This window comes from Podarcis gaigeae (assembly GCF_964106915.1).
Source record: "Podarcis gaigeae genome assembly, chromosome: 1".
In the NCBI taxonomy this organism is placed as follows: domain Eukaryota; kingdom Metazoa; phylum Chordata; class Lepidosauria; order Squamata; family Lacertidae; genus Podarcis; species Podarcis gaigeae.
Window position 1 is genome coordinate 58893272 of NC_139678.1, and position 25716 is coordinate 58918987.

The following is a 25716-nucleotide window of genomic DNA, read 5'->3' on the forward strand; positions in this document are numbered from 1 at the left end:
CGTAAGTCTCATTATTGTCAATGGAGTTTAGTCCCAGGTAAATGCTGCTGCATATAGAATTGCAGTCTCAAACTTTCCTTGACCATTCTGTAAAAAAATAATAAAAATACAGCCTTGCATCTGCATGCATTTGCTTGGAAGTAAACTTGCAGCCAATGGGGTTTCCAATTTAATGTATTTTGGAGCGGGGCAAGCCCTTCGCCCGGAAGATGTGGCAGATCTTTTGGTAGCCTGCCGTAGAAATGCCATAAGCATGTCATAAGCAAAATGGTGGCCATTATTTCCTCCAACGTGCTTAGCCGGAACCCAAAGAAGGGACGGGAAGTGCACTTTTCTATCCCCCCCCCCTTTCAGAGTGAATTTAGATTTCATTGCTGTAGTCGAGGGAATGATACTTTGAACTGTTAATTTAAATGCATCTAATCCCTTGCGCCTTCATCATAAAACACGTGGTAAGTAGGCGTGGGATTCCAACCCATTTGAAATATTTCACGCCACCCAAAACTTAATATAAAGTATCATCATCATCTAGGGAAAACTAAAAACCCTTCCACACTGGAGAGGGAAAAGTAGGACCTTAACAACCACTTTTGGGGAGATATTGTCTCATTGAACTCAGTTGGAGGTTGCTTCTGAGGAGACACATAGGATTGCAGTACGCAACCACAATTATTGAGCAATACTGCTGAATATGACGCTTATCAAAACCGCCTTTAAAAACTGGCTCCCTGGCTTTCACTTCAACATCCAAATGTGGTATACGTTTAGGTATGGGGATGTGCTGCTGTTTGCTTTGCATAAGGCATTATCACCGCATTTTAGGTAATCTTGCTTAGAATTAAGTCCCAATGACTTCAATGGGGCTCATCCAAAGAAAGAAAGATAGAGCCGTCGGGCACGGTTCTATAAGACTCGAGGATATAATGGAGAAACCCTAGGGAGGAGGTCTGACAGCCCAGTCCTGTTTACTCGGAAGTAAGGTCTGTACCAGTCATTGGAGCTTCCTCCCGCGTAAATGCGCAGAATTTGCAACCCCAGCTTTCTGCGCATGCCCAAAGTTCGAGTACATCGCTGTTTGACATACGTGAGTGTATATACGGATATGAATGTATATATATATTTCCTGTGCAGCTTCTCTGTCTCCAGGGTGCCTTCTAATTGAAGCGCAGCCTGGCATTGTGAAACGTTAAGTAAACTCCCCGCAAATTCCAGGCACGCCTTGATATGCAAACTTAAAGGATGTGTTTTTTGCATAACCTTCCCAAGTCTTTTGGAATACCCCCGCTCCGGTCTCTGCTTTAGAAATAGGAAAAGCGAACACTAACGTTAGATGGTCAAGAGTGTCTCTGTCCTCGTTTTAAAAGCTCTTCGTCCGCTTATCTGCGACTCACATTTTTATTTCTTAATTTGCGTTTAGTAAATATAACTCGGGTCAGTGGCCAGCTGCGCGCACTCCCTTTCTACCGAACAATATTTGCTTTGTAAAGTCGGTTCCCCTTTCCAGTCCTTTAAAGAGGAGGGGGGAAGTGGGGGGGGGATCCACGACGAGAGCAATGTTGTTGTTTTTTTTCATTCATAAAAATCTGCGTCGGTGTGGCAGGAGCCCTTGATTTATGAGACGGAGCAGTATCAGCTACAGCTTTTCCGGAGCCCCCCTTGTACCACCACCCTCCAGCTGAGACGGCTGCACAGAAAGACCGGCTTCTGCTGCGTGTGGCAATATTGCAGGAGCGAGATCGCCCACTTAAAACAAAATTGGCTCTAATTCCTGGAGGGAACTCCCCCCCCCCTTTCCCCAACTGGGCTCCAATACAAGAGGAAACTGGAATTAGCATAAGCCAATGGGGGAATAGATCTGTTACCAGGCGGATCAGGCAGATCTGAACTAGGAACTTGTTTGATTTCTCTCTGACAAGACAAAAGGGGTTGAGGCAAAAGTGCGAGAGCCAAAGAAAAACGTGAAAGCTGGATTTGCAACGGGGGGAACAGGAAACTTTTGATGGAAGCTTTTTTCTCACGTTCACAGTTGCACTTCGCCGCTTGCTCAACGATCAAAAGGAAAAACGGAGGGAGCCGAGATGCTCTTTATTTAATGGCGAATAATAATTGGGAAAGCGTTGGCAGACGCTGAAGCCAGGAAGGGGGCTTTCGTGGTGCACGTGTCTGGTTTAAGAGATCCCGTAAAAGGGAAAGTGTAGGGCAACCGCAGTTTGGGGTGCGCGCGCGTGGGGATGGTAGGCGGTTATGTATGAGATATGAAACACAGGTTCGCATTTGGACATTCGCCCTTTGCCCATTCCCTGCATGGATTTGGGATCACTCAAATCAGCGATTACCTTGCTGTCTTCCAGGGTGGGAGGGCCGATTGCCCTTTCAACTGGAATAGGGACCATCCGATATACCAGCTTCGCATATGCGCTCCGGCATTTCTGCCCCTTCAAATGTGCGCACTTTCCCCTCGATCCCCAGCGCCGGGAACCAGCCTTCTTTTGTTTGTAAGAATGCCATAAATTAAACAAACCACTTCCCACATGTGTAGGTGGAATCTCACCTTGAGCGAGATACCTGATCGGCAACTTTAAAGGAGTTCGTTGCCCCCTCCGCTCCACCCCCTCCTCTCCGCGCTTTCTCCGCTCGGTCAATGTTTTCCATTGTTAAATCTTTCCAAGGCTCTCCTTAAAAAATGCAGCTCCTTTTAGGTCTCACGTTCCGTTTTCACATGGTGTTAGCTAAAGCGCACCCCTCTTTCATTTTTCACTCACGATTTTGATGGGGGGGGAATAATCAAGAGCTCGAATATAAACGGCACGTAAGTTTTAGGTTTGTTCTGGCAGCTTTACCGAAGTTTTTAGAAAAAACACACCTCGTAGTTGCAACTCGGGAGGTGGCGGCGACATCTTTCGGTCTGTCAACCCCCCCCCCAAATCCCTTTTTATTAAATATTGGTTGCAATCAGTGGGTCTCTTTTAGAATAAAACTTAGAAAGAAGAGTGGGGGTATCACTCCTGAGGGACTCGGAAGGAGAGGTGGAGTGGGGGCGCTGAGTCAAAGAGAGCCCCACATGGTGCGACTGTTAGGGGGCTGGCAGGCGATCTCGCCTCCTCCCTCCAGCTTGCATTTGCTTCGGAGTTGGTTCCTGCTCCGCTCGTCTTCTCCTCCGAGGAGGCGCGTATGAGGAAGAGGCGCCCTTAAGGGCACATGTGCTGCGCGCTCCTAGGCACGTTTACTCGGAAGTAAGCTTCCCCCCAGCCTCGCCGCCTCGTGTTCAGTGCGACTTGCTCCTAGGTAAGGGGGCAAAGGACTGCCGTCTGTGCAGATGACATTAATAACCAGTCGAGCGGCGGAAAATGTTGCAATTACGCACACTGGCTCTCTCTAACCACCCCCCTCCCCCGTGTGGATTCTGGCAAGCGTCTTCTGAGTCCCTAAAAAAACCCACCCCCTTATATGTGAAAAGGTCTTTGGCATTCTAAACGAAACAAAACCGGCCACATATTTGGGAAGGGCCCGTGGTTAGATCTGTGTCTGTCGGCGCACAGCGCCGCATGGGTTGTTGTACCTTGGCTGGGCTGCGCGGGGGCGCATACTCTTCCTGAGGTTTACCTACCACACCGCGGCGCGCACGTTTGCCAGAGGCTTGCTGCGTCTTGCTTGCCTCTGCAATTGTTTGCAAGCACCGTGTATCTTGGCCAGCCGCGCTTCTCGCAAGGCATTGCCTCCCAAACCGACCCCAGCGACGTGCTTAATGCGTGAAATCCTCAACCCACCCAGGCACCCCCTTCCCGCCGCCGTCTAATAGCGCTTTTCTCCCGCTCTCGCTGTGAGAAATTCTGCCTGATCTTGCTTGGATTGGATATAGCAGCAACATCAGGAAGTTGAAACGTGTGTGTGTGTGTGTGTGTGTGTGTGTAGAAGAGGAATCTTGCAGGCACTTTCTCATGATGTAATGAACATTTTTCCTCTTGTGTCTCTCTCCCCCCCCCTCCGCCTCGCTTTCCAAAAAATAAAAAAGGAGAAAAGTATATGCAACCTTCCAATCAGGGGGATGCAAGCAAGAAAGCAGAAGTTATCTGTTGCTGCGCTGGAGAGTTGCGGTTAAGACGAGTTTCCTCTCTCAGCTTTCTCGTCTGGCGAGCGAAGCTACATAATCTTGGGCTTTCTTTTGCGCATTCCTACTTAAAAAAGCAAAATAGCAAAGGGTCCCCCTTACGTAAGGGCCACTGCCTACATTGTACTTGAATAAAAGAGATGGATCAAAATGCAACCGGATAATGCATATGATGATTGCGGCGGAGTTGGGGGGGCGGGGGGAAATCTGGGCTCTTTCGATAATTTCCGAAACTGTGAGAGGGGGAGGGGAAGCTACCGGTTTCAAAGTGCTTTTGGAGATGTTTAATATACGATATGTCTGTAGTCTGCTCCCTTTGTGTGTGTTTTAAGAGCGGAGGGGGGGGCGCTGAATAGCATCTGTATTTTTATAAGAAAAGACACTGCTCATTTTATGCTCCGATTCTCCTTATTTTCCCACGCTAAACCGGGAGGGATCCTATGCGCGTTAAAAGTTAACGCCGAGGCTCGTAGGTTAGGCAAGGTTTGTGGGCTTTGTATCGAACCCGAAGCTGGGAGAAATATTGGGCGATATCGCTTTAATTGAGGCTTCTGTGCTCTGATCATTAAATGGAAGCGCTGCGAATTCCTATCATTCCTGCCTGTGCCTAAGTTAACAAGCCCACATGGTTTCTCTTATCACCACCGCGCACCGTAATGTCTCTAAGAGGAGGACCCGTCGGAACTGTGAAAGGGATTCACGTCAGCTCGCTGTTTTCACCGCAGGAGCTGCTGTTTTGAGAGCCTTGGAAAACTTTCCAACAATAGTTTTTTTTGTTGTTTTTTTTTAAGACTAAAGGGAAGGTCAGTTTTTTTGTTGCTAATGCTGCAATAGAGCCCGGTGCTTTGCTTATGAGCAGTAAGCTTTATTATTTTTAAAATACAAGTTTTAGGATTTGGACTGGGAAGTAAACTGAACAGCACAATTGTAGGGGCGTAGAAGAGGAGAATGTGATAATCTTCCCTGATACAGAAGGAGTCACTAAGAGTCTTCCTGCCGCTCTCATTGGCAAAGGAGCCCTATGCACATAATGTGCTGTCTCTCCCTGGCCAGTTTGTTAAGCACTATTATACTTAATTGTGCTTGTGAATCGGAAAGGGAGTACAGTAAATGCCAAGCAGTATACAGTCATACCTTGGGTTACAGATGCTTCAGGTTGTGTTTTTTTGGGTTACGGACCGCCAGAACCTGGAAGTACCGGAATGGGTTACTTCCGGGTTTCGGCGATCGCGCATGCGCAAAAGCGCTAAATCGCAACCCGCACAGACGTCCCGCTGCGGGTTGCGAATGTGCATCCCGCACGGATCACTTTCGCAACCCCAGCGTCCACTGTACAAATCTCGTAGGCATACAATTGCATACAATATAGTGGGTTGTGTTTTTGCCATACATGGATAGGGAGTCTGGTGCCCTTGAATCCAGATGTTGTTGGACTCCGATTCCCATCATTCCCTGCTCCTTGGTCATTATGGGAGTTGGCATCCAGCAACAGGCTGAGGGCTGCAGGGTCCCTCACAGCTGTTCTAAAGTAACCCCAAAATCTGGGTTGGAGCAGCTTCAGTTCTCAGAGGCTCCCATTATGAACATTCTAGGGCATACTTAGGATCTACTGCTGGGGAATACCTAGTCATAGAACTGGACTCAGATAAAATATATTTGGCAATACTATTTGTTACTGTTCCAAAATTATATTTTCGCTAACATAGATATATTGTAAGCTACTTTGCCAAGCCCCCCCTTTTTTTGCATTGAAAAGAAGGCAAAAATATCTAAGTAACAAATAGGTTTCCTTCCCCCGCCAGAAGAAGATGGCAATCCAGGGACAATTTAAGGTGCTGCAATGGGAGTAGTCATAGTTCAGCAAGAGAGCACATGCTTTGCATGCCAAAGGTCTCGGGTGGAATCCTTGGCCTCTCCAGTTAGAAAAGCAGGAGGTAAAGTATGTGAAAGACCTCTGCCAAAGATGCTGGAGAGCTGCTGCCAGTCAGAGTAGCAATACTTGGCCAGGTGGCGAAATAGCCTGACATTCCTGTGTTCCCCTTACCATGCCTTTATAGTGCCCCTGAGCAGACCCTTGTACTTTTTGCCCAACTAAGTGAATTGCTGCCATTTTCTCCTTTACTGCTAGCATTCTCCCTTGGGGACATGCCTACCTCCTTCCCTGGCACAGGTAGGCAGGAATCATAATGTTGTATCTTGGATTGAATTCAACCAGCTCACCTACACCCACGGCCCCAAAGTGACACTTCACATGGGCATGCAGCTCAACATGGTTCTCTTCCCTCGTATTCCAATAAAATTACTGTCATTCACACACACATTTTTCTAGAGTTAGACCCTTGAGACAATCACAGTGCAATCCTAAACATATTTCCTCAGAACTAAGTCCCGTTGAGTTCAGTAGGACCTACTTCCTACAAGGTTTGCATTTGATTGCAGCCTTAATGCATTCAGAATCCTATCCGGCACGGACCATGAAAACCCCATAGTTGTCCCCTGCTCCTTTTTCTGTCCTCTAAATAAAGGGAGAATATTTAGAAAGTCCCCTTATTTTAATTTCATTAATTTTTCAAGAAAAATATGAGCATGCACATAAACAACAACAATACAATTGATTTCCCCCCTTCCTATCCCCACTCGCCAAACAGAAGACTAATGCATCAAATTTCCCCATAAATGCGTAGTTGTCGGTTGCGTAGTTGTCGGTTTTCATTTGAATATTGTATAAAAGAATGCCATAATCCAACAAGATTGTCCATATTGGATAGGTCATTGAGAGCGTCATCCGTGACTGGACCTTACAGCCAGCGGTACTTTTACTTTTTTACTCTATTAGTTTGTGTCTCAGATAAAGCAATTGTCCATATCTTCTGTTTCCATTGTGTGATGTGCAAGTGATCAAGTCCTTTCTGGTTCTTTGCTATAAGTAATTGTGCCGCTACCAGAAGAAAAAATGGTGAGTTCTTTGCTGAATATCTTCGAAGAGTGTTCATAAACCTAGGCATGGATTGCATTGCACATCCTGGTTTGTGATTTTGTTTTGTTCTGTGTTGTAAATATCCCTTCCCAAAATGGTTGCACCCATTCACATGCCCACCACGTATGAAAAGTCTTGTACCTTCTGCTGAAGAAAGTCCCTTTATTGATCCATGTCACACTAGGTAGGAAACCTGAACTCACCAGTAAAACACGCCAGTAGAGAGGAATAACAAGAACTCACTAAGTAACTGGCATTTAGAGGGAAAGACCAAAACCATCTTGATGACGCATTGTAAATACTTCAGATAGCTGAGAAGAGTTGATCAGTCAAGCACCAGGTTGTGACTCAGCTGTTCCAGGACTTGATAACATCAGTATTTCTGAAAGGTTGGTGATTATTTCTTTCCCTCCCCCCAAGTTTGCAGTGTCAAGATAAAATGTGTGGATGCATATATGCAAATATGCAAGCCTGCTAACGTGTCCCTGGGAGATGCCAGCTTTACTTTACTATTACTTGCAATTTATATATAGCATCTAATGACTGTTCATCAGTGTGCCAGGTGAGTTGTGGAGTTCAAACCTTCACTCATTGCCTGGAACTGGGGGAGAGGAGAGCACACCCTCAGTGCTGTCGCAAGCACAATTAACCCCCGGATCTCTCAGCAAAACATGTTTAAAACATCTCGCATTGCTACCTTGGTGCAACCTTCATCACAGGGTGGTTGGGAACAGAAAGTGGGAAAGCTGCTTGTGTTTCATCCTGAGCAACTTGTAGGAAGCATACTGCAGACATTTTTATTTTACTAATGTATTGCATTTATGGACTGCTTTTCACCATAATGCCTTAAATACAGCTAATTCACACACTTATTTAGTATAAACAAAATAAAAAAATTCCTTCCAGTAGCAGCTTAGAGACCAACTAAGTTTTTAATGTATGACATATTAGTGTATTTTTGGGATTTGTGGAAGCCGCCCAGAGTGGCTGGGGAAACCCAGCCAGATGGGCGGGGTACAAATAAATTATTATTATTATTATTATTATTATTATTATTATTATTATTATTATTATTATTTGAGCTTTTGTGTGCATGCACACTTCTTCAGATACACTGAAACAGAGGTCACCAGATCCTTATATATAGGGAGATGGTGGGGAGGGGTATTACTCAGAAGGGTGGTGGGAATGGGTGATTGGCTGATAGGTGTGGTAAACCTGTTAACGACTGCAATTGGTTTTACAGGAAAAAGCAAGGGGTGAGATGGTTTATTTAGTATAAACATTAAAGGTAAAGGTACCCCTGCCCGTACAGGCCAGTCGTGTCCGACTCTGGGGTTGTGCGCTCATCTCACTCTATAGGCCAGGGGCCAGCGCTGTCCGCAGACACTTCCGGGTCACGTGGCCAGCGTGACAAGCTGCATCTGGCGAGCCAGCGCAGCACACGGAACGCCGTTTACCTTCCCGCTAGTATAAACATTAGAATGTAAGAAAAGCCTGCTGGATCAGGCCCACTAGTTCATCATCCTGTCCCCACAGTAGCTACAGAGCGCAAGTACATTTCCCCCTCCTGCAGTTTCCAGCAACTGGTATTCAAAAGCATTACTGCCTCTGACCATATTTGAATTGTGTGATTCGATTGCTCCATTTGTGTGGGGGGCTAAATCAAACCATGACACAGTGCAAAGATGCTGGCTCCTAGACATTGCATCCCCTTTGCTCCTCCCCTGGTCCTATTAGCTTAGCATAGCATGGCAGCTTCGCCCAGGTTTGGCATAGCATGTTGTCCAAACACAGGATCGTGGTTAAGCCCTCTTCTCCCCAGCCGCAATTTGTAGCCAAGACTTGTTCTTGATTGTATCTGAGGAGCGTGCTTAATTATGATCCTGTTCAGACCAACGCTAAGCCAAATCCTGCATGATGAAATCCTGCTACACAGAGCTAAAATGCCCGAGGAGGAGCCAAGTGGGTGCAAAGTCGTCATGGGGAGTCAATACATTTGCTTCGTCCCTGCATAAATCATATTGTGATGGGCAAGGAACAGGCAAATAGCTTGCGGGTATTTCTGAATCTATTACTCAAGGCTCAAGTGGCTGTGGTGGCATGAAGTATCTCCTATCAGCTTTGTCTATGCGTTGGTAACCTCTAGGTTACCACGCATTGCAGTGTTATACATGGGCTGCCTTTGCAGACTGCTCAGAAACTTCAGCTAGTGCAGAATTCAGAGGCCAGGTTGCTCACTGGGGCAAGATGGGTATAAGCACATAACACCAGTCCGGGCCTGACTGCATTGGTTACCAATCCTGCACACACACACACACACACACACACACACACACACACACACACAAACACAAACACATCCTAATTTCTTACAATGTATTTAATGTAGGCTTGTTCTCTCAGTCACTGGCAAGGATGAGGAAGGACTGTATTCTGCCTTTTTTAAAAAAAGATAGCATTTTAAAGGCTTTTCAAATAATCCTAACAACTCTGTGTGAACAAAAGAGCAATAAGGGGTCATTAATCAGTGTTAGGGATGCGGGTGGCACTGTGGGTTAAGCCACAGAGCCTAGGGCTTGCTGATCAGAAGGTCGGCGATTCGAATCCCCGCAACGGGGTGAGCTCCCGTTGCTCGGTCCCAGCTCCTGCCAACCTAGCCGTTCGAAAGCACGTCAGAGTGCAAGTAGGTACCGCTCTGGCGGGAAGGTAAACTGCGTTTCCATGCGCTGCTCTGGTTTGCCAGAAGTGGCTTAGTCATGCTGGCCACATGACCCGGAAGCTGTACGCCAGCTCCCTCGGCCAGTAAAGCGAGATGAGCGCCACAACCCCAAAGTCGACCGCGACTAGATCTAATAGTCCCTTTACCTTTAATCAGTGTTAAGTGAATTTGTGAATGCTTCCCAAAGTGAGATGTATCTCAAAGCAGCTAAGGAATGAAGAGGTTGCTTTGGATAAATTCTATGCATAACAAATGTGCAACCAAATATTTGGTCTGAATTACAGAGTTGTCCTACCCCTGCTGTCCCCCAGTGAAATAAAATCTGCAGCAGAATATGGGGCAAGTAAAAATTCCCCTTCTCCCTCACCGCGTCAGTATATGCGATTGAAAATGAAAACTTTAAATATGTATATGGTTGAAATACTACTGAATGGCCTATTTCACAGACTCATAGCGATGGAAAGGAGATAATCTGACTATAGTTCAATGCAGAAAATCAGACACAATATAACTTAGAGGTGGCCATTCACGCTCTGCATAAAAACCTCTAGCAATGAGTTTCCACCAGTTTCTGAGGCAGTCTGCTTTTAACATTTAGTCAAAATCCTCTTGTTCATTGAACCTGTTCTTTTGGGTCCTAACCTCTGGAGCATCAGAAAGCAAATTTGCTCCACCATTTATGTGACACTGTGGTTTGTTATTGGAATATCCTTTTGAGGTTCACTAAACGGTACCCCAGACTGAGAACTCCATGGGTGATTGGGGATTTGAACCTAAAATTACCCAATATCCTCAAACTTGATACTCAGAACAGTTGACCTACTACAGTACACTGGCTCTCAAGTACTTAAAAGAGAATAGCTGGAATGTGGCAGCTGTTTAATTGATTTGCTTTTTAAAAAAATAACAAAATCACTTTCGTGCTTGGTTTAGATCCTATTTTTGCTTGTGGTAACAGACGTTTTGCCACCAATATAAACCCAAGCAGAACTGGAGCCTCTCAAGAGGCACAACCTGTTACAGTATGATGTAGGGTCTTTTTCAAACTGAAATAAGGCTAGCCCAATTATTAATATAATTTAGCAAAGTACTGATCTGGGGGAAAGATCAGTGCCGACCAAGTCTTTGGGAAGCACTTTTCAACTTAAAAGCCAGTGTGAGTTCCATTGATTTCAATAGGATTTAGTTTCCCCCCTAAAATTCTCCAGATTGCCCCCAAGACCTTAACTGAGTTTGTTCCATAGTGCCTCCTTTATTGATTCACTCCCGCCTTCCCCATAATCTCATCTTTATGACAGGGTGGCATTTTTTTTATCCCCCTATTCTTTGTGAAGAAGTGATGCAAAAGTATAACTTTCACCGGAAGATTATGAACATTTGCAAGTCTAATCGAAATGTCTTTCTTTTCTTTTCTCGCACCACCGTAGTCTTGGCTGCATATTGGTTTTCAAATTTTCCCTCTTAATTTTCATCTGGCATTTAGCCAGCTGCAATTTACTCTGCTTTTTTATTGCTTTTACTAGACTTGGATTTCCTTTATTTTCTTTTTTTTAAAAAGGCACTTGGGTGGCTTGGTTAACCTTTTGAATGTTGTCATTTAAATAGACTAGCCTGAGTGGAGATGAAGGAAGGCCAAAGAGGAACAATAGTCACTTTCTGTGAAGGGCTTTAGCATATGAATGCTTCAAAAGACAGACATGCAGTTATAGGAGAAGGGCACTTGGACATCACTGCAGAGTCATTAATTGCATTGTGATTCCAGAATGTAAATAACAACAAATGTAGGCCAGGATGTTAATAGTTAAAGTGACTCAGCACAAGGACACTGGACTGGAGAGTACCTTGGGTTTTGTTATCTTCTGAACAACACTTAAAACTCACTTTTCTTTGAATGAAGAAAGGGAACTTCTGGCTTCATCTGTGTTGATAAAGTCTTCTTAGGCTATGACAAGAGACACGAAGAAAAATTTGACCCAAATAATTTAAAGAAAAATCAGCTTTTGAATTTGATTGATTGACTGTATGCAAAACAAGACACGGCCAACTTTTAATTTGAGCGGCGTTTCCTAGAATGTGCCAGTTTCCTTTGAACGCATGCGTGTGTTTCCTGTGCATTTGAATACTCTTTGACTAGCAGCACAATTCTACTCAAGCTTAGCGGGACTTGTAAATGTAAATAAGATTGCAGCTTTCAAGATATACAGACCTGGTCAGCAATCACCATTTAACTTTGTCATAAGCAGAATTATACAGTGGGAAGGAACCCTAAAGGGTCATGTTGTCTAAGCCCCTGCTAATGCAGGGAATTAACTACTACAACATCCCTGAACAGTGGCCAGCTTTGAAATCTCTAACCGCCTTTCTCAGTCGCCTGATCTCCTGAGAAAATGGTCTGCATCTAACTGTTTTTTTGGGACTTTCTGGAAGGTGAGAATGATAGCTACCTATTTATTGTGGCTGAGCCATAGATTGAGGAGCTCCCCCTACATTATCAACAACTTTGTTTCTAGGTACCCTTTCCCATAACTTTAGCACTATGCTTTTCTCTGCTTTGTTTAGAAGTCCTGGGCTGCAAATCTGTTAGGATCACCGCCAGAGAACAAGCCACCGAAACCTTAGACCAGATCCAACCCAATGTGGCTCATGAGTTCAAAGGCCCACTCAGCCATGAAACTTACTGGGTGGCTATAGGCTATAGGCCAGTCACCATCTTTCATGGTGTACTTGTATGAATAAAATGGCAGAGGACAACCATGTATGTTGCCCTGAGTTGCTTGGAGGAAGGGCAGGATAAAAATGTAATATAGTAATTATGTGTAAACAGCTGCAATAAAGTATCTGGAGTGGTGGGGAGGAGTTTAAAAGTTTCTGTAAGTCTTGCATTGGGTTGAGAAAACATTTCCTCCCAAAATAAAATACGTTGGGAAGAAAGTGGCGCAGTCTCTCTTTTTCTGAACTGTAGCTTGTTTTCTCCTGGGTGCTTTTACACGCTGGTATTACTGTTGTCTATTGCATATTTTCAATTGCTGACCGTGCCTAATTTGAAGGCAGTTAAGAGACAGAGTTTGTTGTGATGTGGCTTGGACTCCATCACTGCTGCAGTCTGGGCCAGAGGTTTCTCATAACTCCTGTTTACCGGAATTGTTTTGGGTTAGTTTCAGGTTTTGTTGCTTGAGAGGATGCAGACAGGATCCTTGGACAAGTGTGTCTGATAACCTGCCAAGTTACAGCTCCTGCAGAGGTATTCACCTACTTTTATAGCATGGATCATCAACACTGTGTGTTTACAGGATCCACCCTATTCCCAGGACCGTAATATGCTTTAACCATTTCTAATACTGTATTTTAAATTGTTGTAACATGTGGACTTTGTGGGGCTATTCTTGAGGATTCTAAACTTACTGTATTTCTTAATGCCACTGATTTGATTGTTATCAAGCGATGGATATCACTGATATGCTTTGGCACTTTGGTTTCCAGGCAAAATCCAAGATGCTAGTTTTTCTAGGGATAGCCTGAACCAGCCATGCATCTTCCCATTTGACACCCTTCACCAACCCCCTGCATGGTAAGGTATTTCAATGAAGCATTGCTCTTAGCCTTTTCTGTTCCGCTCTTGCAATTGTGAAACGTGCTTCCTGGGTTTACTTGCTAGTGCATGCTGCCTTTAGCTGTTAGAATGGAAAGTTAAACATGGTTTTGCAAAGTATTTCCTTCACTTCTCTTAGTCTGTCTATTAGCTGCTCTATATACCACCTTTTAAAGTGTGGTTGCTCCTTCAAAGTGGGGTACCAGATTTTGTAAGATACAGTAATGAGAAAACATAATCAGATTAGAAGCAATTACTAAAGTTACCATCGTTAGCAGCAATGACTTAAGGCAACACCTTTTACCATTAGAAGCTATTCTGGTTAGTGTTTTTTTTTTTGTATTGGTTGTACAGATGTTTGTTTTCTTATTTAAATATTTTATTATATTATTTTAATGATTGTTCCACTAACCTACTATGAGCTTCAGTTGTTATGGAAAAGCAAGACATACATTTTAAATAGATACGTTTCCTAACAAAAGAAGAAACAGTGGCCATATATGTGGAAGAAACTTTGAATGTGCCAGTAGACAAATACTGTTCCCCTCCCTCCATTCCGGGTGCAAACAAAATCCCATGTATGCCATAGGCATAGAACATCATATAGGTTCACGATCATCAGATCTGTGTCTCATTGCCTGGGTGGGAGACCTCCTGGGAACCATGGATAGTGACTTGGCACCAGCAGAAAGTACTTCGACTCATGTAAGGCAAGGCATCCCATTTTTGCCGAGCTCTCCTACCTATTTTTGTGTACCCAATCTGTGTGTGCTGGTGAACCCTCTGGAAGGTGGCACAGAGTACTGCAGTTGGTGGTGGGCACCGGTGCTTTGGAAATTCAGTGCGTTGACTTGGACGAGAGGAAGTGCATTCTGCAGGTGCAAAGCCAACATTGTGTACAGCAGCCAGCGTCTGCCGCCTTGAATTCTGTTGATGAAGGTGGGATATTAATGCAATAATTTGAAAGACCTTCCCAATAAAACAGGGAAAGATAAAATACAGACCTTGTGAAGGTTAGAACCATTTACATCTAAACTGTCCCTAATACATTCCAGGTTGCTGTTTACTTTGAGGTTTTCAATAGAGTCCTTGAAGATGTGCCTTGTTCCCCAATCTGGGGAGTTTTACCTGTCCATTTGCCCATGGAAATATAGTTTGTGACAGCAGGGAATGCAAGGTATGATAATGGCCTCCTATTTAGCCCAAATGAATTTCTTTTGTTGGGTAATCTTCACTTGGGAAGGTGGGGCCTTTTTTTTTTTTTTTTGCTTGCTTGCTTAGCACTTACCAGTGAATTAAATGAACAAAAGATTAGGGATACAAAGGAAAGGAAAGGCAGGAATATTTATGTTAATTGCGGGGGGGATGAGAGTACCAGTTTTCAATAGCATCTACATTACATCATATTTTGGTTAACAAGGTTTATATGGGAAACTCACATACGGACCATTTATATGTCACCTTTTATTTATTTGATCAACAAAACAGGGTACCAAATTATACATATTCTTCTTCTTCATAATTGAAAAAAATAGAGTTTCCTTGGTATTTGACCCTTGCTAAATTAGCAAAAATGTAAAGAATGAGCACAAAAACTTGCTGGAAATGTAAAGAAAAAGAAGGTACCTTTTTTCATATGTGGTGGATATGTAATGTAATTTAAAAAACTTTGGGGGGTGATATATAATGAAATGAAAAAAATGTTTAAAATAACTTTTGCTAAAAAAAACCAGAAGCTTTCTTATTAGGAATTATAGGTGCTGAGATTCCAAAGGACCAGAAAAAATTGTTCATGTATGTGGCAGCAGCTACACGGATACTACTAGCCCAGAGATGGAAGGAAGAAACAGCCCCGACCAGAGAAGAATGGCAAACCAAGATGACGGACTATGCCGAAATGGCAAAATTAACTGGGAAGCTCAGAAATCAAGAAGACATGAACTTTAAAAGAAAATGGGAAAAGTTTGTGATTTACTTACGAGACCACTGCAAGCAGGTTAAAACATTGGCAGGATTTTAACCACACTTGTAAAGTAACAAGAAAGTATGGATAATTTAGAAGGATAAGAATTTGGATAAATATTGATATGCAGTTGTAAATATTATCATCAGGTCCCATGGAAGGGATGGGGGGAAGTCAGGAGATTAAGAATAATCTTGATATTTGGATTTTGAATTGTTGTTTGTAATGTGCTTATACTATTTAAAATCATATATCTTCCTTCCTTCCTTCCTTCCTTCCTTCCTTCCTGGTCCTACTGTTGCTTTTCTGGGCAAGCAAGCAGTGGCAAGAGTGAGAAGCTGGAACAGCATCCTTCACCTTCCTCCTGATGTTCTTTTTGGGAACACTGGACCCAGAGGGAGTGTGTCAGTGAATGGGCAATGGTGACTATGGTGAAGAGGTGGGCCAACTCAGAGAGGTCTGATACAAAGTATGGATTGAGCAATGTGAGCCACCATATATCGGGGAGGACACCTTCCCTTCTGTGTTGTTGAATTTTAAGATAATTGTCTCACATTAAGACAACACTGCTTTACTTAATAATTTAATTTGATTCATGGACGTAAATTACCAAGTAAAGCCTAACCTAACAGCAGTATTGATTGCCATATTGACAATAGGATTTCACATTTAAGATACCTTCCTGTGGATGTGAAACCCCAATAGTAATGGTCATTTTAAAAAAGTACACAGAGCAACACGTTATGCCATCTCTTTCTTTAGGGTGAGAGATCTTGTTGCAAATCCAAAGCAGATCCAAGATGACAGAATTTTACTTCAAAACCTGAATTATTATTGGGCCATTATTACAAATACTCTTGTGAAGAAAGTATATTTTAAGAGGAAATCTTACCAGATATTTTCCACCCCCTCCAGATATTTTAAAAATCAAGTGTATCTGCTTTCCCTGAGATTTGATATAGGTCAGCCTGTTCTTGGACTAACCTGTGAGGGTTTTAAATGGTTTCAAGTAGATGCTGACCCTGTTTTTAAATCAGTGCTTTTTTTTCCTTCTAAAAAAGTGTTTAGGGGTACTCTCATTTTCCTACTCATATTGAAATACTGCCCCTCAATGAGGCCAAACTTAGATTCACAAAATGTTTAGGGATATGCGTACCCCTGCATCCACCCCCCAGAAAAAAGCACTGTTTTAAGTTAAAGTGGAACTCCAGACAACTAGAATTCCGACAACTTCTTTATATATGTTTGTAATGCAACTGTTTTCTCTGATGAGGACAGAGAACACTGATAACAAGAGTCAGAGGGGATCCCAATGGAAGACTGGTCTGTATTTTCCAGTCATAAGCAACAAATGTGTGCTCTGAAGAGAGACCCAAACGGAAATAAAGTGAAGTTTCAGTTAGAGAACTGATTTGAAAATAAAATAAAAAGTAACTAAATTAAAGTGGTATTATTGTTAAAATATTTGATGTCTTTCAAAGGAGCTTATAAAAATGGCTTGTTTTTCGAACTGGAAATATTCAAATAAATAATAACATGTCGTTTGGCCTACTAGCTTTCTTAGACTCAGAGCCCATCTTTAAGTCAAATATGCATTTGGGGCCCCATATATTTATATGGTGGTAGTTCTGCTGTTGTGACCCACATTAGATCAGATGGCAACCTAGTAGTGACTCTCAGTGCACTAGCAGAAGACGTCTACCTCATGATTCTTTTTCTTTAATTAGTTTTTATTGAAGTTTTTTTGGGGATACAAAACAAACAAATAAGCAAGAAAAGATACAGATAGCATCTCCACTTTCAATTCATAGAGTCTTTTACCAAGTTTGTTTACATTGAGTATGAGACACTATTTCCTTCATGGATCACTGCCACTGGTCCCATGACCTCCTGGCGAATAGAAGGGGAAGAAATGGAGGCAGTGAGAGATTTTACTTTCTTGGGTTCCATGATCACTGCAGATGGTGACAGCAGTCACGAAATTAAAAGATGCCTGCTTCTTGGGAGAAAAGCAATGACAAACCTAGACAGCATCTTAAAAAACAAAGACAAAGGTCCCTATAGTTAAAGCTATGGTTTTTCCAGTAGTGATGTATGGAAGTGAGAGCTGGACCATTAAGAAGGGTGATCACCGAAGAATTGATGCTTTTGAATTATGGTGTTGGAGGAGACTCTTGAGAGTCCCATGGACTGCAAGAAGATCAAACCTATCCATTCTGAAGGAAATCAGCCCTGAGTGCTCACTGGAAGGACAGATCCTGAAGCTGAGGCTTTCATACTTTGGCAACCTCATGAGAAGAGAAGACTCCCTAGAAAAGACCCTGATGTTGGGAAAGATTGAGGGCACAAGGAGAAGGGGACAATAGAGGAGGAGATGGTTGGATAGCCTTCTCGAAGCTACCAGCATGAGTTTGACCAAACTGCGGGAGGCAGTGGAAGACAGGAGTGCCTGGCGTGCTCTGGTCCATGGGGTCACGAAGAGTCGGACACGACTAAACGACTAAACAACAACAACAACAACGAGACACTATTGTCGCTGCTCATACCTCTTTCAAGACATGTTAATTTGTTGTTGTAATAACACCATCATTCAAATGTACTTCTATCAGTGAATTTACATATTCAAAAGGAAAAACTGATAACATTCTAATGTTCGAGCTGTATTTGCCATGCAGAGTGTGGGTTACTTGCCCACCTCCAGCAGCAGGGTTCATCCATTGTCCATGGCTACAGTACAAGTTGGCTGAGCTAGCCACTCATTGTAATAAGGAGCCTTTTGAAGCCATCTAACTGTCTAGCCCAGAGATGGGGAAAGCTGGCTCTCCAGATGTAACTGGACACCAAAGCCCATCAACTGCAGCCAGCATGAGCAATGGCCAGGACAATATGAGTTCCCCATTTCTGGTCCAGCTTAACAAAAGTTGTGGGCTTTTTCTGGAAGTTATTTGATTTAATTATTTTCATCATTTATATTCTGCTCAAGGCTGTTGTTTCTAAGCGGTGCTTAATCCTGTAGTTTCTAAGCAGGGATGCAACATACATCATGAAATAACTTAAAATTAACCATAAGAACAGAAAACTGACTTTAAATGCATGCCAAAATAATAATAAAAAAATACTTCCCCAAAAAACAACAGGGCTGGGACTTGTGTGATCTCATCCACAGTTTTGGGCCCACAATAGTGAACACGGGTCGGCTTTGGTAATATGGTGCCCTGAGCAAGGAAAAAAAATGGCTCCCCCTTAATATAAGAAAGAGTTTGTTGTTTTGGGCCCCTCGGCTTGGTGTCCTGTGCAGGGGAACCACCTGCATTAGCTAAATCTGGTGCTGATGAACACATGGCTCCTGCTATGGGAGACCACTACCAGCAGCTCCCCCAAAGACCCCAGTGAACAGGCAGGGATATGAGACATCAGGCAGCCCTTAAAGCATCACTGATCCCAGTTGTGAATGGCCTTGTGAATCCTTGAACTTGGCCTGGTAGCATATGAGCAGCCACTGAAAGCACCAGAAACGACTAGACTAACAGTCTAGCTGCCAATATGTTGCATCAGCTGGAGCTTCTGGACCAAGCACAATGGTAGCTCCACATAACATGTATTGCCACTGTCCACAGGGCTGGACAGTGTTTCTGTGGCAACTGCTGGGTTGAAGACAGCTGTCTAGCATGCGCACTCAGGCAGTTGGCCTTTGAAATGATAGTCTGAGACCAGCGGTGCCTATACTTGCTGCTGCACCTCCGACTTTTCAACTTAGACATTTCAGATTAATAGTATTGTGTTGCTGTTGTTGCTTTAACAAAATCATCCTAAGTCTGCAAAGCTCTCTCCCTGTCCGCTCCCCCAGACTCTTGCTGAAGGCGTCCCTGAACCTCCCATTGCTCACGGAAGTGGGAGGCAAAAACAAGATTGCTCCATCGCATTTTACTTCACTGTTTTCTGTACTGCTCCGTTCCGTGGCGTATGTAGCCCTGCTCCCCTTTTCACCGCATCTTCTTTTGATGTTTCAGCCCACCCCTTCCTCTCATTGGCTTAGCTTTTGCTTGTATAGTCTAGTAAGCTTTGTGGGGGTGAGCAGAGCCTGAGAGAAGCAACAGGGCCAAGGAACATTGGGCAGTAAAATAAAGTCTTGATGACATATTTCAGATTTTGCGGACTATGGGTTATCTGATTGTCAAGGGCATTGCTATAGTCTGGGAAAGTATGAAAGAATTTGCTCCTGTTTCTGACTTTAAATGCAGAGCAAAAACATTTCAGGCCCTGGCTTCAGTTTCTTTCTATCTGCAAGTGTGCGTTGTTTATGTGTTTTTTAAATGGTCAAACCTTTATCTCTCATTTATTCCCCCTTTTATGTTGACTTCTTATGGATTGAAACTGAATGTTTTAAAAATACACATGAGACCCAGAAAATAATTGCACCACACTTAATCATTTATTCAGCATTTTCAGTTTGCCCGTAAATTGCCAGTGTTCACTGCATTTTCTCTCACAACAGTCCTGTGATGTTGGTTACTTACTATTCCCATTTTATAACTAGAGTAAAGAGTTCAAGCATATTGCTCAAAGTATAGGAAGAAAAATACATAAATGCTGCCTGACCGGACATTTTATTGCCCTTTGCCCTTTTAAAGTGGTGGTGTTTTTTTTGAGGGGGCATGTTATTGGGCTGTTGTTTTATTTTGATTATATATTTCGTGGTTTTATATTTTGATTTTGTTCTGTGAACCGCCCTGATACCTCCAGGTATATAAATTCAATAAATAATAAATAATAATACTTTGCAGTTTGCACCAGATCACAGTGGTGCATACATTACTCAAGTGTTGTGTGCATCCATGTCCTTTTGATCCCATGGAACTGAACCATACTCAACTATCTTACGTAGCTTTCCTCTTTCTGGAAATAACACCCCTAGTAAGAAGTGATTATGCTAGACCCCTTTCCCAGCTGAGGAGAACTATAAAGAGTCAGGGTGAGTTGAGGGGAGGCGCTTAGAAAAGTGGGGGCCCCAGCTGAAGTGCAAGCTGGCTAGATGATAGTGTGGCATAAGAAACAGAGTGTTGTTATACCTGGGGTGGGTGGGGAGGGGAGAAACCAAGATCAGAATTCCTTTTTCAGCCACAAAGCTTGTTGACTTTAGGCTTCTTTTTAAATATCCTTCTAACCTACCTGTTGGAAGGGTAAGTAATGCTGCTCCTTGTTTTGAAGTTATCTGACCTGCCATCACCGTCTCTGATTTTGTGTTCTTCGATCATTATTATTTCATGTTACGTCCTCGGTTGCTGGCAGTGTGGGGTGAGCTGCCTTGAGCACTGTTCTTCAGTGGAAGCATGGGATATAGGTAACTATGAAAAGCAAACAAGGCAAGAACCCTAAAAGCTATGGGGGTGTTGGACTAGGACCTGAAGAGTATGATTCCAATGCTCTCTTGGCCATGAAAATTACGGGGTGACCTTCGGCCAGCCACTGGTTAGAAAGCTAGACGGATGAAAAATAAAATGGAGAGGTACATTCCATTTTCCTATTTTCCGATTCACCTCTTGGCCAAACATCTCCTAAGGTAGGTCTCACTAAAGTACCTCTCACCAAAACACCTTTGCCCACGCTAGCTGGGGCTGACTGGAACTGAAGTCCAACAGCATCTGGGGAGCACCACGTTGGCTACCCCAGCATGCATCAAAGTCAAGAAAGACCTGGTTAGCGTCTCTCTTTTTGCAATCAAATGTGTTGCAGGCATCATTGTGGACAGACTAAGTGCTCTGAAGGCTTTTTGGAGCTGCTGTGCCTTTCCTTAACAAGCTTCCAGTTTGTACATCCTGCCCAATTTCTTGTAGCCTAGGGAATATGTTGTAGCTGAGGCATCAGCGGCGAGAAGCTTTAATTACTGTTTCCCCTTTACGTTCTATATGCTAGTTCAATATAAAAATGTCAAGGAAAAAATGTGAGGAAATCAGTAATTAAAGCCTACTCCCTACGGGCCAGAAACTGACGTGAGGGCAATTAACAATGCAATCTTATACAGGTCTACTCTGAAGAAATCCCCGCTGTGTTCACTGGGACCCCCAGATAAGAGTGTATAGGACTGCAGAGATTCTTCCAAAGACAAATAAAAGTGCTCATCACTAATTCCCCAGCCATGCTCAACAGGAAGCAACAACACACAGGACCTTGGAATTTTAAGTTAAGATTGGAAAGGACCTTTGTTGAGCCGGACTTCCTTGTGAGTGGTCAGAGGAGGATTTGTGTGGCAAATGCACTGCTGGAGAACATAGCACTATATTCTGTGCTAGTGCTGAATCTCTGGGTGCTTCCAGACACCCTGTTTTCCTGGGCATTCATCCTGATTTGTTTGCAAGGAGGTTAGATGATGTTGGCTCACCTCACAGGGAGGTTAGACAACGTTGGGCCAAAGCATGTGTTAGCCCACAGTTTCCAGTGCATTTTCCTGTCAATTTCCTTATTGCAAAAAAAAAGAGGGGGGGTAATTTTGGGGTGGAGCTGGTTCATTTTGCAAGACCTCCCAATCAACTATCATTGTGCAACTTAAATTTGCTGGTATAAAAGGAATCCCACCCTAAAACAGCAACAGACTAGAAGCACCATCCATCTAAATGCCCCTGCCTCAGCTGCATTCTAGCATGGAAGCCTTCAAAAGCTATGGTGGTACCTCGGGTTACAGACGCTTCAGGTTACAGACTCTGCTGACCCAGAAATAGTACCTCGGGTAAAGAACTTTGCTTCAGGATGAGAACAGAAATCGTGTGGCGGTGGCGGCGCAGCGACAGGCCCTATTAGCTAAAGTGGTACCTCAGGTTAAGAACAGTTTCAGGTTAAGAACGGACCTCCAGAACAAATTAAGTTCTTAACCCGAGGTACCACTGTATCTCTTTTTCAAAAACACATTTCTAGCTTATCTACCACAGCAATTTTCAACTTTTAAATTCTTTGTACAAATACCTCAGAATAAGGTTGAGAGGCAGTGTAATAATAATAATAATAATAATTTTATTTTGTTTGTTTGTGCCATTTATGTAGGTTGTTCAGTAACACCATTTTTCTGGGTGGTTTGCTGGCCTGGACTTATGTGGGAGAAAGGATATAAATTCAATAATTATTTGCTTCACTATTATTCTTCTATAAGATTATAAACAATATTTTATTTATGTGGGTTTTTTTAAAATGAAAAGTGTATGTGTGCTTTGCTTGAAATGCGGGAAAAATACTGTATTTTCAAAGATTTGCTGTGAAGTGGATTCCCTTATATGTGCAAACATCACAATACATACATTATTTTGTGGATGGGATACACATGCACACATGGTATCCTAATAAGTGAAAATTGGTTATTCTGGGCAATTCAGGATTTTATTTCAAATTTATTTCGAAGAGATATACAAATAGGTGCATATAAGGCCATCAAACAACCCCACATAGGCTGCACAGTGATTCCTATGTGAAAGGACTTTCCACACAGAGCTTTGTCATTTTGAAGCAGCCCTCATGCACTTCATAAACTTGAGTCTGAATGGCACGTCATGCTAAAAACATCCAATAATAACTTTCACAGACCATTAAGTTTTAAAGGTACAGTGTAAGAGTTTATTACAAAGGGACTTGGTTGGGGTGTTGGACTTTTCAAATATCAGCATGTGCTTTAAGCTTGAACGTGGGCTTTCCCCAGGGGAGTTATTTGTCCTGAAGTATGAGGTAAGAATTTGCTTTGGCTTTATATTATTTATGGTCTGAAAAAGACTGCCTTTGCCTTGTACTGTCTGTTGCAATGAAACCAGAAATCCAGCAGGAAAGGAGCAGAATATGGGGATTTACACGGCAAGATGTGAATGAAAAAGCCCCCCCCCCCCATCACACAGTGTTGTTGCTTCTAATCTCTACTCTAGAAATGTAGGCATTGTAGTACCAAGGCTTGACAAAAAAAAAAAATCCTCTTGAGGGCTTCCTGATGTCTGATGTGTACATAAAAAAGTTGCCAGTACCATAACGTACAGCAGGGTTGGGGAAGAAGAAGAAGAAGAAGAAGAAGAAGAAGAAGAAGAAGAAGAAGAAGAAGAAGAAGAAGAAGAAGAAGAAGAAGCAGCAGCAGCAGCAGCAGCAGCTGTGGCCCCCCAAATGCTGCTGGACTGCAGCTTCCATCATCCTAGACTTTTGGATCATAATGTCTGAAGATAATGGGGGTTAGAGTTGACAACAGCTGGAGGGCCACAGGTACCCCACTCCTGCCCTAGGGAAACACTTGGTAGCATTTAGCTTCTGTGGAGGAGCAGTCTTGGGCTATGCACACACTATACTTCTGAAGCACCTTCAAAACACATTCTTTCCCCCCACCCAAAGAATTCTCAGCCCTATAATCCTAAAGAAACTCAACCCCCCTCCCTCTAGCTGGCATGGTTCTGGAGAAAGTCACTCACTGATCCGAAGACCTTCAAGCCAGTGACCTTGAGTTGAATGACTTTCCAGTGTGAATAAAGATGGCTGCCCAGATGTTGCTGGACCTGATCTTGCATCATACCTGATTATGGGCCAAGCTGGCTGGGGTGGGGGTGGGGAGTTAGAAGCCATCAATATCTGGAGGACCACACATTCTCCATTCCTGGTGGAGTGGAGTGTCAAAGGAACGAAGGCCCCAGAATCCCTCAATGCACATGACATGTATCGTGGTAGTGATTGCTATACGTGTAGAAGACCTAGGGGCAGCCCGGAATATTTTGCCACCTGAGGCGAAATGGGAAGGGGCCACCCCTGCTGAAACCTGCTTACCGGGGTTGTGTGACTTTGGCGGTAGCAGCAAGTTTCAGTCTTCAGGGCCGGCCCTGAAAAGACCCTTCACGAGGAAAGTAGTTTTACTCTTTTCTAATATGTTTTGTACACCCGTTCTCTCCCCCGTTCCGGAAGCATGGAACTTCATTTTGACATACAAAAGAGAAAAGAAAATGTTTCCAACCTTCTTTGCACAAAATTGAGATAAACAGAAGACCAATTGGGGAGGTTTGAGAGGTCATGCAGGCGCATTCCTAACCAGGGAACTATCAGGTAAAGGAAGATTAGACACTCTTGCAATAGAGTTTATCAGGGATGGTTAAACACCCTTACATACTTCTTCAACCCCTAACAACAACAACAGCATTTTTGACTATGGTCAAAAGGCTAAGCAAAATTTCCAATCACCGGTGAAACAACAGGCATGTTGAAATGGAAGCCAAATGTGAACTGAGTTCCTTATCTCCCTTCTAAATAGTTCTGTGTCAATGTACCTAGGCATTCCAACTCAGCCAAACAATAATAGAGGCTCTTGGGAATATTAGGGGTAAGAGCCCACTGTCTCTTAGTGCCCTCTCTTTTCCTTTCGCTTATCTTTGCTCACCCTCACCTGCCCCTCCGAAAAGGTGACATATTTATCCCAGAATGCTGCTGTTCACATGATTTGCACATATCCAACCCTTTAGTGATTTTGTAAAACTTGAAGGCAGGTGCCATCACCGCAGGCCTTTAAGCAGGTCCTAAAAACTTATTTGTTCATTGTGAATTTCTCACAATATTATTGGGATCCAGCATTTTGGGTCCTTCGTTTTATCTCTAATTTGGTTATTACATTTGTATGTTTTTACTGGGCCTAGTGTTTTAAGGTCATTGCTGGTTCCTGTTGATTCATCATCATGTTTTCTTCAATTCATTATATTTCTATATTGCTCGTATTCTGTTGGGTCACCTTGGGATGGTTTTGTCCTAAAAAGGCAGCTTATATATTCCTTAAATGAATAAATCTAAAGTTAAGATGGTGAGACAAAGATTGTCCCAGTTCACAAGAGGTGTTTTGTGCTTTAAAAAACAACGGTAAAAATAAAAGATCGACAATATGTTTGTCAGCCACTTTAACTCCATATTTTAAGAGAGTACTCAGGGTACACCAGCAGTTTCTTCACTGACTTGGTTAGTAGCCGTGATGCTACAAAATGGAGGCCATTTTGATGCGTCACCGACCACTCCTCTTATATATTTTCAGCAGCAAAGTATATTTGAGTGCATTCCTCACATATGACAATCCATGGCATTTTCAAAACGCAAGTGATTTCTAGCTCCCAGTGATCTGACGCATACTATTCAGGCTGACGTGATAAGAAGCTTCAATATTTTTAAAAAAATTAATTTTTATTCATATAATTGTATTTTTTTCTGAAATGCATTACTTAAGGTTAATTCATTAATTAAAACAATCCATTATTACGCTTTCTTCAGAATTTGTTTTACCATCCAGATGTTGGGAGGTTTGTTTTACTTTGAAATGTATCAGCTTCATGAAAAACAAACCAGGCCTATGCAAATAGTAGAGGCTAGTCAAGAA

At 43.0% G+C, this 25716-nt stretch overlaps 1 long non-coding RNA gene across 5 annotated transcripts; it reads left to right on the plus strand.

Moving 5' to 3' along the window:
• Positions 1-989: 989 nt before the first annotated feature.
• LOC310851259 lies at positions 990-15987 on the plus strand. 5 transcript variants are annotated; one of them, XR_014567664.1, is made up of 4 exons: positions 6991-7474; positions 12963-13048; positions 13288-13375; positions 15145-15987. It is a non-coding gene; the product is annotated as an uncharacterized lncRNA (long non-coding RNA). The 5 variants fall into 5 exon arrangements; XR_014567661.1 differs by lacking the exons at positions 6991-7474; positions 15145-15987 and adding an exon at positions 990-1084 and having other exon boundaries at positions 13288-14101; XR_014567662.1 differs by lacking the exons at positions 6991-7474; positions 15145-15987 and adding an exon at positions 2667-2809 and having other exon boundaries at positions 13288-14101.
• Positions 15988-25716: the final 9729 nt, after the last annotated feature.